Source organism: Protopterus annectens, chromosome 9.part0 (genome assembly GCF_019279795.1).
Source record: "Protopterus annectens isolate FY-2018-M chromosome 9.part0, PAN1.0, whole genome shotgun sequence".
Classification (NCBI taxonomy): Eukaryota; Metazoa; Chordata; order Ceratodontiformes; family Protopteridae; genus Protopterus; species Protopterus annectens.
Window position 1 is genome coordinate 1,393,797,608 of NC_056743.1, and position 16,215 is coordinate 1,393,813,822.

Sequence of the window (16,215 nt, forward strand, 5' to 3'; positions counted from 1 at the left end):
CCATCACAGCCACCCTCTGGGCTGTGAAGGTGCAGTGGTGACTGCCCATGGCTGGGGACCTCAGTCCCACTGTTTCCATCTGGAGGCTCATGGGCTTGTGATTTCCAAGCATCCCTCCCCATCAAAGGTGTTCACCCACCACATGTGTCATATACCACCCCTGTATACATCTTGCTTGTCTTGTCTGTTTACCTCCCCAACCTACCTCCCCAAATATACCTACTTCCCCTACCCCACATTCCACTCTCACCTGAAAAAAAAAGGGCAATCAGCTCCCAAAAAAATAATGACGCCCCATACATAGCTGCCCATTTTGTACACATGTCCACTGGACACATGAAATGTTATTTAATTGGCATTACAACATACTTTGTTGTCCTCACCCCACTCTCAGGGGTTGAAGGGTTTATATCTACCTCCAAATTTATTGCATATGCACAGATGTTGCTGTTGAAGAAATGGGCAGCTATGGACCTTCCCTACACCCGCCCTGCACATCCCAAGCTATTTTCCATACTGTCTTTCCCTCTTTGTGCCCCTTTTTCACCACTTTCCTATCTCCCCATTTTTATTTTCTTTCAAAGAAATGAACGTGGGAGTTAGTGGGAGTAAGCACTATTAAGCAGTAGTTAGCGGGTTTGTGCGAGTTTGCTCTTGTTTGTGCTTGGCTAAGCAATGTGCAGCAATGCGCAAACCCAAGCAAACACGCTTACAACTGCTTAAAAGTGCCTTGGTCACTCTGTATGTGAGGGCCCTTGTTCTGCTCAGGAGCAAAATAAAACACATCTATAAGTCTCAAACCCCAGACCTTGCACACACTACACAACATGAAGTACCACTAAGCCATGATATATATACATCAAGCTGGTGCTTAAATAAATATAGCATGCATCAGAATGAGTGAATGTAAAGGAAAAATAGAACTACCATACCACACAACTTGTTCTGTGGATGTTGACCAACAGTTGTTGTGGGATTACATTACATGACTGTGATAAGAGAAGCAGCCATTCTAGCAGGAAATAATGTTGCACCATCACTTTACAACCCCACACAGTATCACAGCAGGACAAACACTGGCATATCTGTTTAGGGCAGAGGCCATACCTCCTAACTGTCCCTAATTTTCAGGGATGTCCATGATTTTGAAACAAATTTTAGCTCTGTCCCTCTGAAGCCCTCCGAAAACTACTAACTTTGGCCAGAAAAGTGGTGAATTACACTTAATGAATAATGACAATAATTAAGAGTTAGACACTTCTTTTACTTCAGAAAAGGTGTATTAATTCATATGCTCTGATTCTCTCAATGTCTCAACTTAATGGCATTAATATTTTAAAGGTGTCCCTGATTGTCCCTGACTTTTTCTTGACTTTTCCCTGAGTCTGTTCAAATATGTACCTGAGTGGTTGAGAGTTCTGACAGAGGCATATCAGCCTTTCTGCTGTTACACACTGTGCAAATAGCTTTGGAAGGAGTTTTGGAAGCATACCCTTATGTAGGAATACAACACTGAAATACAAACTGATGTAGCCATGTACTGGTAGCAACCAACTGTAAGAATGCCATTGCTCTATTGCTGAAAAGACCTATGTGGTGCACAGACAAAAAATAACAGGCTATTCTATGGCTATCATGTGGATAGGTCCACAGTTGGGAGTTACACAGACAGACTACTTGCCTTGATAAACTAATATGTACACAGCAACCCTGTAAGTCCAGCAAGATAAAATCCACACAATAGTACTTACACTCTGTACTTCTGCACCCCTACCCAAATGCAGAATATACCTGTGTGTGCAGGGTCTACCAAGGATGTAGGTAAGCATACTCACAGTACTGAAATGTGTCCAGTTTTCATGAGCAGCTTATGCTAATGTCAACACTAAAAAAGAACAAACTGTTTAGAACTGAGTAAATTATTATTCACAGTCTAGCAGTTCACAAACAATTCTTGCACCAAAGGAATACATCTCAATAACTAGCTTTGTATGGCAGTTAATTGTAACAGTTGAGAAGAAAGTACATCTTTCCATGTATCTTGGGGTAGCATTTTGAGGGGTGAGTAGATTTCTACACTGACAAGTGGGTACTGGAAGCAGCAGCACTAGGTCTGAGTACAAAATGTAAATCTCTGGCTACACCCCTGGCTTCTGATATAAGAACTATACCAACCTTCTTAAACAATGATGCCCACAGCAAACAAGGATGATCTCCATCTTGGAAAGCTGAAAGGGTCACACCTACATGAGTCAGAAATTTATAGTACTGGGTTGCTATGACAATGATTACTGCAATTACTACACAGCAGGCTGCATGCAATTAGCAAATGGTGGCCACTAATTGGTGCAGAAGCCATCACATGCTCATGCACATATTCCTACAAAAACAGGCTGCAATCTCTGCCAGCAAACTCAATCACTCTATTGCAGAGACTGACACAGAGAGAGATAGAGAGAGAGAGAGACAGAAAAAAGGAAAAAGAAATATTACCAAATCATGCAAAGGAAAGGTATGTGACACATATGTATTTACTGGCATGTAGTAGATGTTATTATAGCAATAACCCACTCCTGGGTGTGGGTAATGTGGGATTTACCCATGGTTGGCATGGTTTGGTCCCAAGGGCAAAGCCCGAGGGACCAAACAAAGACAACCGTGTGGTAAATCCCACATTACCCACACCCAGAAGTGGGTTATTGCTATTATACTATGACATTATTTAAGAAAAAAAAGAATTACTTTTCATAAATAATGGCATTATATAATGCCTCTTTGCTGCCCTTACGCAGCTGTTTGATATCCACGGCAGTTCTGATGTACTGTGCATGCCTATGCAGTACATCAGAGCTGTGGCCAAAACCAACGGAGAAAGCAAGATCTCCATTGCTTTTTACTGTTTCGCTATGTTAAATGGGTTTAACATAGCGAGACAGCTTTAAAATAAGCAACGGATATGTCCGTTGCTTATTTTAAAGCTGTCTCGCTATGTTAAACGCATTTAACATAGCAAAACAGTAAAAGCAATGGAGATCTTGCTTTCCATTGCTTTTTAAACCTGTCTCGCTATGTTAAATGGGTTTAACATAGCGAGACAGCTTTAAAATAAGCAGCAGAGATCTCCGTTGCTTATTTTAAAGCTGTCTCGCTATGTTAAACTCATTTAACATAGCGAGACAGGTTTAAAAAAAAAGCAACGGAGAAAGCAAGATCTCTGTTGCTTTTTACACACTGTGTTGCTATGTTAAAGGAGTTTAACATAGCAAGACAGCTTTAAAAAAAAGCAAAGGAGATCTCTGTTGCTTTTTTTAAACCTGTGTCGCTATGTTAAACTCTTTTAACATAGTGAGACAGTGTTTTAAAAGAGACTTATACTAATGGAAAATGTCCGGGCGACCGGACCTTTTCCCATTAGTATAAGTCGATTTACAACGTGCACGCTGGCCAGTCAGCGTGCAGTTTTGGAATATTAATGGGGGGTCATGGTATAATGAAGAATAGTCTGCATAATGTGAACCATTCATATGTGGCAGCAGCACTTCTTTACGCACAGATGTTCTGCTTAACTACTGCTATGGATAATACTGTGTTTACCTGTGGGCAGTGGGACATACCTGTGAAATGTGTAGCTCAGCATTAAATGTCAAAGATCTGATCCATGTTATCTGTGTTCTGTACAGTAGTGCAGCCAATGGCTGTTGGGGGGATTAGCGCTGACATTATATAAACATGGGTGTGACAGAACAACACATGCATGATAGTCATATTAAAGTGTAGCTTAGCATTGGCAAGTACTGTAGCAGTCTAGCATGCTTAACTAGCATCTATTGCCATACATACCCCCTAATGTTAGTGTGTGTTCATATGTGACACCTGTTTGTGTTGCAGCAAGGCCCAAGAGTTCAGCTGTGAGGTCCAGGTACTTACGACAGTGTGGACCTTGTGTGTGTATGCCACACTCATATGGAGAAATATATATTTGTCATATATATTCACATCTGTATATGTGCATAAAGCAGGGGACATATTGCAACTGTTTGTGAAGGGGGGAAATATATATGTTGTTGAAGGTTTGTATGTGCATATTTGTAGGTAGGTTTTAGTGTGTGACAAACAAGACAGCATACAGCTATCTGGGCTGTAAACACCTTCAATGCATTTATCCCAAGACTGTGCGATTTTATTACATTACTGTACACCTTACATCCTTTGTATAATTGATATTCCCACTATGAAAGGTGAAATGTATATGTGCCTACATATATATATGTATATGTAGACCAATGGATGTGTATATCTATATATACACACACATATATATATATATATATATATATATATATATATATATATATATATATATATATATATACTCATACACACCTACATCTACTTGTTCCAATAGATTCTCTGTACTGTTGACTGACTGTGATGGTCAATATGTTTGTGAATACGTCAAAGATATGTATCTGTGGGATAGCTTAGTGGGAAACTGTTTATGCCATGGTATTATGGGTTCTTGCTTTGATCCTAGCAAAAGCTGTGTATTCTGTTGCTAGGCAGAATAAGTGCTATTGCATACAGTGTAATTAAGTCCCTTGGTTTTAACTAGGGTGTGTCATTGGAGGTTAAAGCACTACGTCTATGATTATTGATTGGTACCAATGGTGAATGCAAATTCTGTGTATACTGTAGTACTACTTGAAGCTCTCCGCCTGTACACAAAGTATGGTGTATGTCCACATTGCTTGCACCCACTGTTTTGTGTGGTCCCTGTATTCATCACAGATTACATTTCTCAAAATTAAGGTTGTGTAAGTACTGACACACAGTACTGTATAGTACACAATGAAAGCTTATCTGGGTTGTCATACCTTTGTGTCCTGTAATTATGGCTGGTGTGTGTGTGGGTATGTCTGTAACATGTCTTTTGACATATGTATGGTAAAACATATAACTGCGTATCTAGCAACATTCACCAGTACGCGACCTATATTCCCAATTGTGCACATATTTTGGCCATGGGTTTGCCATTAACAAGTTTGTGGTATAATAGTAATACATTTACTGGACCTTACACTGATTGTGATGGATGCTATATTGCTTTACACATCATCTTGATGTATATCTGCTATGGCTAGGTGGTGCACCGTGTTGCCTACAATGTGCCAGATACTCTTGTATAGTCTTATATAGTGATTTTATTTTTGCTGTGCAGAACATTTTTCATTAGATAGAGAGTGAGCAAGGCACTTTCAAGCAGTTGTGGGGTGAGCAGTGATAAGTGGCAGTTACAGTGTTTCACTCTCGGTTAGCTTATAGGTTGCTATATATGGAAGTTCAGTGATATCTTTACTGTATAATGTTAAATGTGCCTTATGATGTGCTCCGACATATTTTTGTATTTTTGTATTTATGTCTTCCAGGGATCATGGCCCATCGCAGGAATCCCAGTTACAGTAGTGCTGAAGATGATATCATTACTAGCAGTATGATTCAGCACTACCGTCTTATGTTCTCATGAACCAGCCAAGACCAGCAGAAGCGTACTGCAATGTGGCAAGATGTTGTCCGCAGGGTCAATGAGGTAGGCCTGCATAACCGGAGATATGACTGGGTATGCCACCACTGCAGTGACCTTCTAAGACATGTCCATCAGCATGCTGCTGATGTGTGCAGACAACATCTTGCAACAGGAGGTGGTGTTAATATCCATTACTCCCTCACCAGAGTGGAGGAGCTGCTCCTGAGCCTGGTGGCACCTGCCAAACAACAACAGCAGCAGACATACACCATGATGGAGGTTGGAGCCACCCAGCAGGCACACATGGAGCATGCAGGTAACATGGCATATATGTAGACTACTGTTATCTGTATTGGTAGATCATGCATATGTGAGATGTGGAGTGTGTCATTCAAAGATGTGGAGCCTGTTGTTGTGCAATACTGATCATTTGGAACATAATCTTTAGCCCTGTGAATGTAAACTGTTGTTGTACTGTAAGATTGCAAACACACAGTAGCAATGCCACAGTTTTGGCCACTGACAAACTGCCTCATCTCTATGTAGGTCCCTCTGGGGTGACATCAAGGCAGCGGACAGATGCTGGTGAGTGCATGTCATAGTTAAGGTGTAGGCCATGTATACATGTAACACAACAAACAAAAAGTTTATTGTTAACTAAATTGGTTTCAACAACTAACATATGTTTGAATGGTTCCCTATCAGAAGCCTGAAACACTATAAGCCTGAAAATCAAAATCCTGAAAACTATAGACTGAAAGACCAAAATCCTGAAAGACCAAAATCCTGAAACTCAAAATCCTGAAAACACAAAATGGACATACTGACGTCATTGTGGCTTTGCTATTGTTAGCCCTGTGGTGTTGGGTCATGCGTTGGGTTCAGGTAAGTGTGATTGGTTTTGGTTTAGGGTTAGGGCAGTTTAAGTGAGTTAGGGTTAGGGCATGTATGCAATAGTGACAAATATTGGGTTAGGGGCGGTTTAAGTGAGTTAGGGTTAGGCGTCAGGTGAGTGTGCGATAGTGACGGACCTTAGGGTTAGGGTTAGGGTCAGGGTCAGTTGGTAGATATTAGTGTCTTTATAGTGACATATTAGCATTATTTGTGTTTTCAGGATTTTGAGTTTCAGGATTTTGGTCTTTCAGGATTTTGGTCTTTCAGTCTATAGTTTTCAGGATTTTGATTTTCAGGCTTATAGTGTTTCAGGCTTCTGATAGGGAACCGTTTGAATGAGGTGTTCCAGTTTGTTTCATTCGGAAATTAATATTGGATCTTAGACATCTGCTCTAAAATTGTACAAGGGTGTATGCTATATATATATATATATATATACATATTTTATATGGACCTTAACCTGCTTTGGCTGCAACATTTAATACTTAGCTTGTTCACCAGTAGCAGTTTAAATCATAGTCTTGCATTTGGGATTTTTGTTAACTTCCATGTTCTTTATTAATGCAATTTTGCCAAGTTTAATATTTTATCATATTTGCATGTTCTACTTTACGCTTTGATGAGTGCTCTATCCAGTGTTCTTATGTTAGTGAATAGGTTAATTTATGCAAATAGCACAGGCCATATTATTGAGGAATAGATAATTACGAATTCCCCTTGTATATGTTGAATTTGTTTCATAGATTGTAGGTTCTATCCTTTTTTGTCTTTTTAGTCTATCAATACCGAGACATACAATCATTGCTAGGGCTAGTATCACATTCTTTACAAATAATTTAGTAAGGCATTTGCAGATTGTAAGGTGTGACATTTTCTTCCATACTTAGTTTCTATATTGTATTTTCCTAATGGTGCACAATAATGTGGGGTGTACCATGACCCAACATTTTATGGGAAAGATATTCTATTAATCATGTACTGTCAGAACTCATGGCAGACTCATCGATTTATTTTTTTGGGGACGTTTAACAACCTTTCTCATTCTAAATATCGCTATTGAACAAGGTCAGCAAACCCATATTATGTGTACCTATGGTTTGTGGATTATGAGTCTGTTCCAGTTGTCATATATCTTTGATTGTACAATTTATTGGATTCATATTTATATTTGGTCATATTATGACTGCAAACAGGCCATTTTTTGACCTCTTTATATCAGAGAGAATTTTGTAGTTTCCATTCTAAATGTTATTAATCCCGGTTTTTTCTACTATTGCTACAGTTTCTACAAACTAATCAGTAGAAGACTGTATATGGTGACGTATGATTACATTTTCTCTCTTCTCTATGTTGTTTTTAAGCCAGTCCACATCTATGTGGATGGGTCTATGACATTTAAACACTTGAATTGATTATTACAGCATTATTTATCAAACATACTTTACAGGAAGAGATTGTTTGCTGTCCTATGAATCCTCTCTTTAGAGTTTATTCATTCCAGTCATTTTTCTATTAGGACTGGTATGTTCATTACTCCTAGCACATTAAGTTTTTGGATTCTAATGATATTGGGCCTCAAGTATTTCAGTATTGGATATTTGAGCTTAGACAATTTGGCCACAAGATTACACCATTTTTGTGTTTTTTTTGTGAGTCTTCTTTGTCTCTCTGCTTTATTACTGCCCCTCATTTTTGGATTAGTTTATTGACCTTTTCCTTGTGGAATCTTTTCGGGGGTCTACAATTTTTTGAGCATAGTTGGACTGTTACAGACATTATATAGATCAAGTGGATTTCTCTGGATAGGATATTGAACACATCACATTTGGCTTTAACATACACAATTTATTGTCATGGATCTCAATAACATGGTACAAGGACTATGCACAGATAAAGATGATATACATATTTTTGGGATTGAATCCCGCAGGGGATCATCTACCAATGGTATAGCTGATCCAGTTGACGATTGTGATATGTTATTCACTGAATTTGCTAAAAAAATTAAAACATTACGATCCAATATATGGCATTTCAGATTATTTAAAGCATATAAACATCTAAACATTGCCCCTAGAGGGCTTAGAACCAAGGTGCAACCATTGGTTGGCAAACCGGATGAGATACTTATTAAAGAGTGGAATGCTGCACAACAAGATTCGGCTATGATGTTTGTTAACATCCTTTCTTTTTATTATGATAGAACGATTCAAGCCAATATCTGTGATGTGCAAAAATTGAGTGAGGAGTTAAAATCATATGAGAGTCAACCCAACTTTTCTGGATTGTTGAACAAACTATCCAGGGAATTGTCGGCCTCTGAAAAGATTCTTAAAGAAAAGAAACTTAAAAAATTTTCAAGAGATATGGAGGATTATCAAGAGGGTAAACCCTTTGAGCTTCATAAAGGGGTACGATTTGCAGAGGGTATAAAGAATTTCACATATACACGTAAAAAACTGCCCAGATCCATTCTTAAGAGGGGTACATCACCCAGCAGGAGTTCTGGGGATGAATCGTCCACCACGGACACCGAATCCATTCAACTGTCAGACTCACCCACTCCCAAAAGAGTACGCAACATGGGTCACCCTTTAAGCGCAGACACAGGGGAGGACGCAAGCATAAAAACATTGGAAGAACTGTTTTTGTCAATAGTCAAAATGAATACCAACACTTTAAATGTACATAACATTTCTGATCATGTATTAACACCAATGGAAGAGCAATTGTTAAATAAAGGACTTGGTTTTATTCCTGGCTTTTTGGTTTATGAAAGTACTTTTGTATTTGATGTTATGAATTTCTGCAGAAAGTTAAATCTAAAAATCTATTTTGATGAGCAGGATTCTACTCAAAGATCTACTGAATTTAAATTTCTACCATCCAAGTTTAGTCCTCCGATTGACAAACATGTAGCTATATTTCAGAATGCAGTTATAGAGGATTTACATCAGCAGTTAGGTACTGGATATATTATCAGAAACAATCTAAACATCAATGAACAACAGGCTCTTACAAACCTGAAAAACAATACTGATATAACTATTCTTCCTGCGGACAAGGGTGGGGCCATTGTGATGATGAACTCCAGTTATTACTGGGCTGAAGGATTAAGACAAGTGTCCAACACTCAGCATTATTTACAGATGCCCATTGACCCCATGCCCAATTTCAAAAAAGAAATTGATGATTTTTTGCAACTCGCAGTTGATGAAGGCATCATCAGTACTAAATCTAAATTTCATCTTACTGTCCAGGATCCAGCCAAGCAATACCTGTATTTACTCCCCAAAATTCACAAATCATACGCTACACCTCCAGGGAGACCCATAGTGTCAGGTATTGGTTCATTGACAGAACCTCTGTCTGCTTTTCTGACTCAATATCTCAAACCTTTGTTACGGTATATTAGGCCCAGATTACAGGATACCACAGAGTTTCTTCAGATTGTTTCTGAATCACAGCTCGAAGAGCACTGGATGATGTGCACTTTAGACGTTACATCATTATACACCAGTATACCACATTGGGCAGGGTTAACAGCTCTTGAATATTGGCTACTAAAGATTAACATTTAGAGTCCTGGATTTAACACCCTATGGATTTGCATGGTGGAACACGTCCTTACCAAAAACATGTTCTATTTCAAAGGCAATTGTTACTGGCAGATACAGGGTACTGCGATGGGTGCGTCTTTCGCACCCATTTATGCAGATCTCTTCATGGGATATGTGGAAGACCAAATCATATACAACGAATTGCACAACCTATATCTGCCAGACATGGACATCTGGAGATACTATCTTGACGATTGCTGGCTGGTTTGGAAAGGAGCTATTGAGTATCTCCAAGAATTTGTTGAATATCTTAACAGCAATAAATGGGGTGTTAAATTTACAGTTAATTTTGATACACAAGACATGGATTTCTTGGATGTACATCTTTCTCGAGAAGTAGATAATACACTATGTACCACATTACACAGTAAACATCCACAATATAACAGTCTACTACATGCTTCCAGTTTACATCCCAAACACATCATCAAGAACATTCCCAAATCACAGTTCATTAGGATTAAGAGAATTTGTTCATCGAACCATGATCTTAAATGTTGTCAGGATGATCTTTATAATAGATTTACACAGAGGGGTTATCACATTTCAGACATTCATTCAGCAGATGGCATGACTGCCAACCTGTCTAGGGATTCCCTGTTATGCTACAAACCTAAGGCTGTTCAATCGCTTGATCAGAAACCAAGATTAGTTACCACTTTTGGCAGAAACACTTATCAACTACAAGATATAATAAATCATCACTGGAACTTACTAACTAACAACAAACATCTAGCAAAATGGCTGGATGATAGATGCCTCTGCTCTTACAGGAAAGGTAAAACTCTGGGATCATATTTTTCGCATTTTAAAAAAAAATCACTCCCTTGGAAGCTTCCAAGATTCAAACCACCATTTTAGGGGATAAATTAACAGGTTGTCACCCTTGTGGTCATTGTGCCTTTTGCAAATTTGTTTTTACAACCAAAGAATTCACTAGCAAAAACACAGGCAAGATTTATGACATCAAACGTTTTGCCAATTGCAGCACGGACTGGGTGATCTATTTAGCCACGTGCACATGCAGGGCATTCTATATCGGACAAACATCCAGACAGTTTCGTATCCGTATTTCTGAACATTTGGGGGATATCTGAAATGCCAGGCAAACTAATGCATTATTCAAACATTCCATTATACACAAAACGGCCCATTTTTCCTTTGTTTGTATTGACAGAATTGTTGGCAACAGAATGTATAAAACAGGATGGCACAAAATATTGGATAACAAAGAGACCAAATGGATAGTGAAATTAGGTGGCTTATTCCCACCAGGTCTCAATGATAAACTATAATGATTCACTCAGTGTCATTTATTATATTATATTAATATTTATTCCGTGTTTATAGATTTTTTGGTCATTTTCTTGGTCAATAATTATTAAAAAATTTTTGAATGCTTGTTATTACATTTACCAGCATTTACATGGTATTTTACATTATTTTTTCATGGATATTTTTTCATGGATGGTTGTAGTTTAAATTATATATTTTTTAAACACAACCAATTTTTTATTTTTGGGAAACCTTTACTGTCAAATATTAATTAATTTTTTACTCTTTATGTTTTGTGGCTATATTGTGAGAATACAGAAAGTGATGTCAGGTCACCTAGTTTATATTTCCTATATATATGACTCATTGTGATGTTGTAAAATCAGCCACTGAAGAAAGCTAGTTGCTGAAACCGGTTTGGTTTACAATAAACTTTTTGTTTGCTACTTATGCTCAGGGTGCTGGATTCTTTTTGCTCTCAATCAAGTTTGGTTATCCGTGCATCTACCGTACTTGCTAGCCTGCTTTGTACTCATACATGTAACACACCCATAATGCATGCTGTGCATGTTTGGTGTAAGAGCACGCACATCTCACTAATGTGATTAGCTGCCTCAAACACATGCAATAACCAGACCATCTCAAACAAATGTGGCTAGACTGTAGTGACCATTGGATAGGCACAGTTGATACTCAACATGCACATAACATACAAATCTATATCATACACAGAGCATTTTAACATGCTACACATAAAGGATTCCCAAACCCTCTGTAAAGACACACTCCAGTATCCAAAATCTCATCCACACATTACACATAATATACCTGAGGGCTAGAGGCCTATCATGGGGCATTTAAACACTCTGAACACACTACACATTCATGTCAGGGAATGCTCCTTATTGGCCTCCTTACAAACTCACGTAACAGCTGGTTGTGAAATGGTGAATTTAGCCAAGGTAGTACAGTTCCGGCACAGCATGATTAGTGCTGGTTTGGGAAGCATTTATAGCCTTGAGTGACCACATAATGCTTCATGATGATGGCCTATGGTACTATACCCCATCCAGTTATTGTAACTACATTACTACACATAGCTTTCATTGCTATACACCTTAATTTTGTGTGTGCACACATATGCACAAGGACAAAATGATTGACTTCAACAATTGGCTAAGCTTCTGGTGTCATTCTAAGGGGATCCAGTATTTGTCTGCCTGGGATGACATGATCGACAGACCATGGTGCTTTGCCAGAGATGGCCTGCACCTGTCACCCTTAGGATTCCGGATACTGGCTAAGGCTCTTGCCACCCCTATAGTGCCTTTTTTAGGCAAGGTTCAAATGATAAATTCACCACCATAACAGGTACAAGCAAGCAAAATCTGAGGGTAATGCTACTCAATGCTAGAAGTCTAAACCTCAAAATGCACTCACTCGAGGCACTCCTTAAAAAATGGAGAACATTGACATCTGTGCTGTGACAGAGACCTGGTTCAAAGCTCCAGAGAGCACCCCTGCATTACCAGGCTACAATTTATACCACACCTTTCGGCCACCTAACCCAGAACGAAGCACTAAAGGCGGAGGTGTGTCCATGTTCATTAAGGATATCCACACTTCCAGGCTAGTTGCACAGCATAATGCATCCAAGATTATCCAAGTGCAACTAACTCTGGGCAAGACCGCAATCCAAATTGTAGCTTGCTACAGACCCCCCACCATGCCCCAGGATTCCCACTCCTCATTTCTTGATACACTGGAAAGTATTAGGGTACAACCTAATACCCTAATAATGGGTGATTTCAACTACCCCACCATTAACTGGGAAAACTACTGATGTACCAACTCTTTTGCTCAACGTTTTCTAGAATTCATAAATTCCAACGCCTTGGATCAACTTATTCACATCCCCACCAGGGGCAGCAATATCCTAGACCTGGTCATTACCAAAATGGGAAACCAGTGTTCCACACCAGAGGTCAATTCCTCATTGGTCAGATCCGACCACAAGCTAATCAGCCTAGACATCCACATCCCACCCCCACTCCCAATTAGGGAAACCATCGTAAAAAACTTCTCCAAAGCCAACTTCACACTTCTTAAGACAGAAGTGGCAAACTTCATGACACCCATGCAGACGGACAATAGAGGTATGACTGCTGAATCCTACACAAATGCACTTTATAAGCACTTACACAAGTGCATGGATCATGCTATCCCTAATAGAACCAAGATGTTATCTTCCAAAAAAAGGAAGCCAATCTGGTGGTCCTCTGCCATAAACAAACTCTACAACAGAAGAAAGAAACTGTTGCAAAAAAGATTAAAATCCCATGATTGGAGGAACTACCTGGTCAACCTCAGTAAGAAGCTGAGACCCCTCATAAAATCCTCCAAAGCTAGTTATGAAAACAACATTGCCACTGAGTCTAAAGACAACCACAAAGCATTCTATAGCTATGTCAAGAATCTCAATGGGAACACTCAGATCTTCTCTGAGTTACAGCACAATGGCACTAAATATACAGAAGCAACTGATATTGCCAACATCCTAGCAGATAGGTTCAGTGCTAACTTTACCCCCCTCTCACCCCCTAGAGGGCCCATCTCTATATCAGAAGAATGCAAAGTTCCTGTAATCACGGCTGCACAGGTAAAAAACACACTCTCCAAAGCCAAGAACACAGCATCCATATGACCTGACAATATCCCAGGCTGCGTTCTACATGAACTACAGAATGAACTGGCACCCTACCTAAGTACCATGTTCAATCATAGCCTCACCTCAGGCTTTGTACCCACTGAATGGCGTACCACAACGGTTATCCCACTCCACAAAGGGGGAGCCACGGACCCGAACTACTGCCCCATTAGCCTGACGAGCCTGGTCTGCAAGGCCATGGAATGTATCATCATGGAACTCATAAACAAAGACATCGGTAATCTCCAAACTCTGGACCCTACCCAGTTTGGATTTTTAAAAGGGAGATCATGTCTCCTAAACCTGACTGACTTCTTTGAAGCAGTCACCAAAGCCATAGATGAGGGTAAAATGGTTCACACAGCTTATCTAGATCTCTCCAAGGCTTTCAAAACCATCCCCCACTCTGGAATTATAGATAAGCTCACTAAACTAGGTTTAAATCCCTATGTTACAAGATGGGTTGCCAACTGGCTCATGGATAGAGCCCACACTGTGAAAGTAGCGGATTCCAAATCTGACTTCAGACCAGTGACAAGTGGAGTACCACAGGGTTCAGTCCTGGGTCCTCTCCTGTTTGGTATCTACTTCTCTGAAGTGCAGGCTAACACAGAAGGTTTTTGGCTAGCAAAGTCTGTGGATGACTGCAAACTAAGAGCCATAATCGAAACTCCTAACGATGTGGACAAACTACAAAAAGGCCTCACTGAGACAGATACCTGGTGTCAAAGCCATGGCCTGAAGCTCAGTGCCAAAAAGTGTATTGTATCCCCTTTGGTACAAACTCTGTACCCATGAACTACCACATAGCTTGTAGTCTACTTAATGCTGGAAATGTGATAAGAGACCTTGTGACACAGGTGGACAGTAGTCTCTCCTTTGTTAATCACATCGCCACAGTTGTCGCAAATTCCTTCTACGTGGCTCATCTCATCACAAAAGGATTCTCATCCAGAAAAAAAGAGGTAATTGTTCCCCTGTACTCATCACTCATTAGACCCATTATAGAGTACAACGCCCCTTTTGGTATGTACCTCACAAGACATCTACAACAACTGGAAAGACCACAGAAATACCTCACAAAGAGGATTACTGGCCTCAAACAGATGCCCTACGCAGACCGTCTCAAAAAACTACAGCTTTACTCCATCGCATATTGCCTACTCAGGGGTGATCTCTGCCTAACATACAAAGCTATGTCAAACCCAGAGCTATTGGACATGCTCCACTTAGAGAAATCCCAATCCCTCCGAGCTACATGCTCTAGGGACCTAAACCTTGTCACCACAATAAATGGAACTTGCCGGAGGGATAGATTCCTGTCCCAGAGACTTCCCATACTCTGGAACAGACTACCTATCCATGTCAAACAGAGCTCCTTATTAGCACTCTTCAAGAAAAATCTTGATGATTGGATGGGAAATGGGAAATTCACCCCAGGGATCACTTCTGTGGCTCTGCTCAACAGGGGCACAGGAAAATAATTTTCTTGGGTGGCAAATGCCAGGGTACATTTTTTGGCTAGGCTTATATAGGCCCTAGGGCCAATAGCCTAGTACCTACCTATGAACCTATGAATCTATATGCACCTCTAAACAGTATGCATACCAATCACCATTTGCATAACTGACACATATATGACTTGTGATGCTATTGCGTGGCTAGGTCATATGACACACATTGGGTATGTGTAGTGTTTAAATATGCAGTTGTGTTTTAGCATGCCATGTCATGGATGAGACTGGCATATCCACAATATGATCTACACTCACCATAAGTACCGTACATTGGGTATGTGGCCGAATGGTATTCCATCAATTATCCATGCACCACTGATGATGTTGTGTGAATACTCATCATGCATGTGCTAAAAATGTGTCCACAATTATTTGCTAAAGACACAGAGGTGGTAATCAGCATTGGATACCTATCGGACACACAGATACACATCTAGCAATGGTATGAACACCTGTGAGTTATGGTGCACAGTACATTACAGGGTTATGAATACTTGCACAGCAATGTTGTGTCTATGTATGCATTGTGGTCCAGGGGGAGGGCCATCACCTAATAACAAAATGCATGCATCAAAGACATGTATACTGTTAGTAACAAGGACTGACTACACTTGCACTGCATGCTGTTGAGCAACACATGTCCTGCATGCTGACATGTGTGATATGACTGTTTTGCTT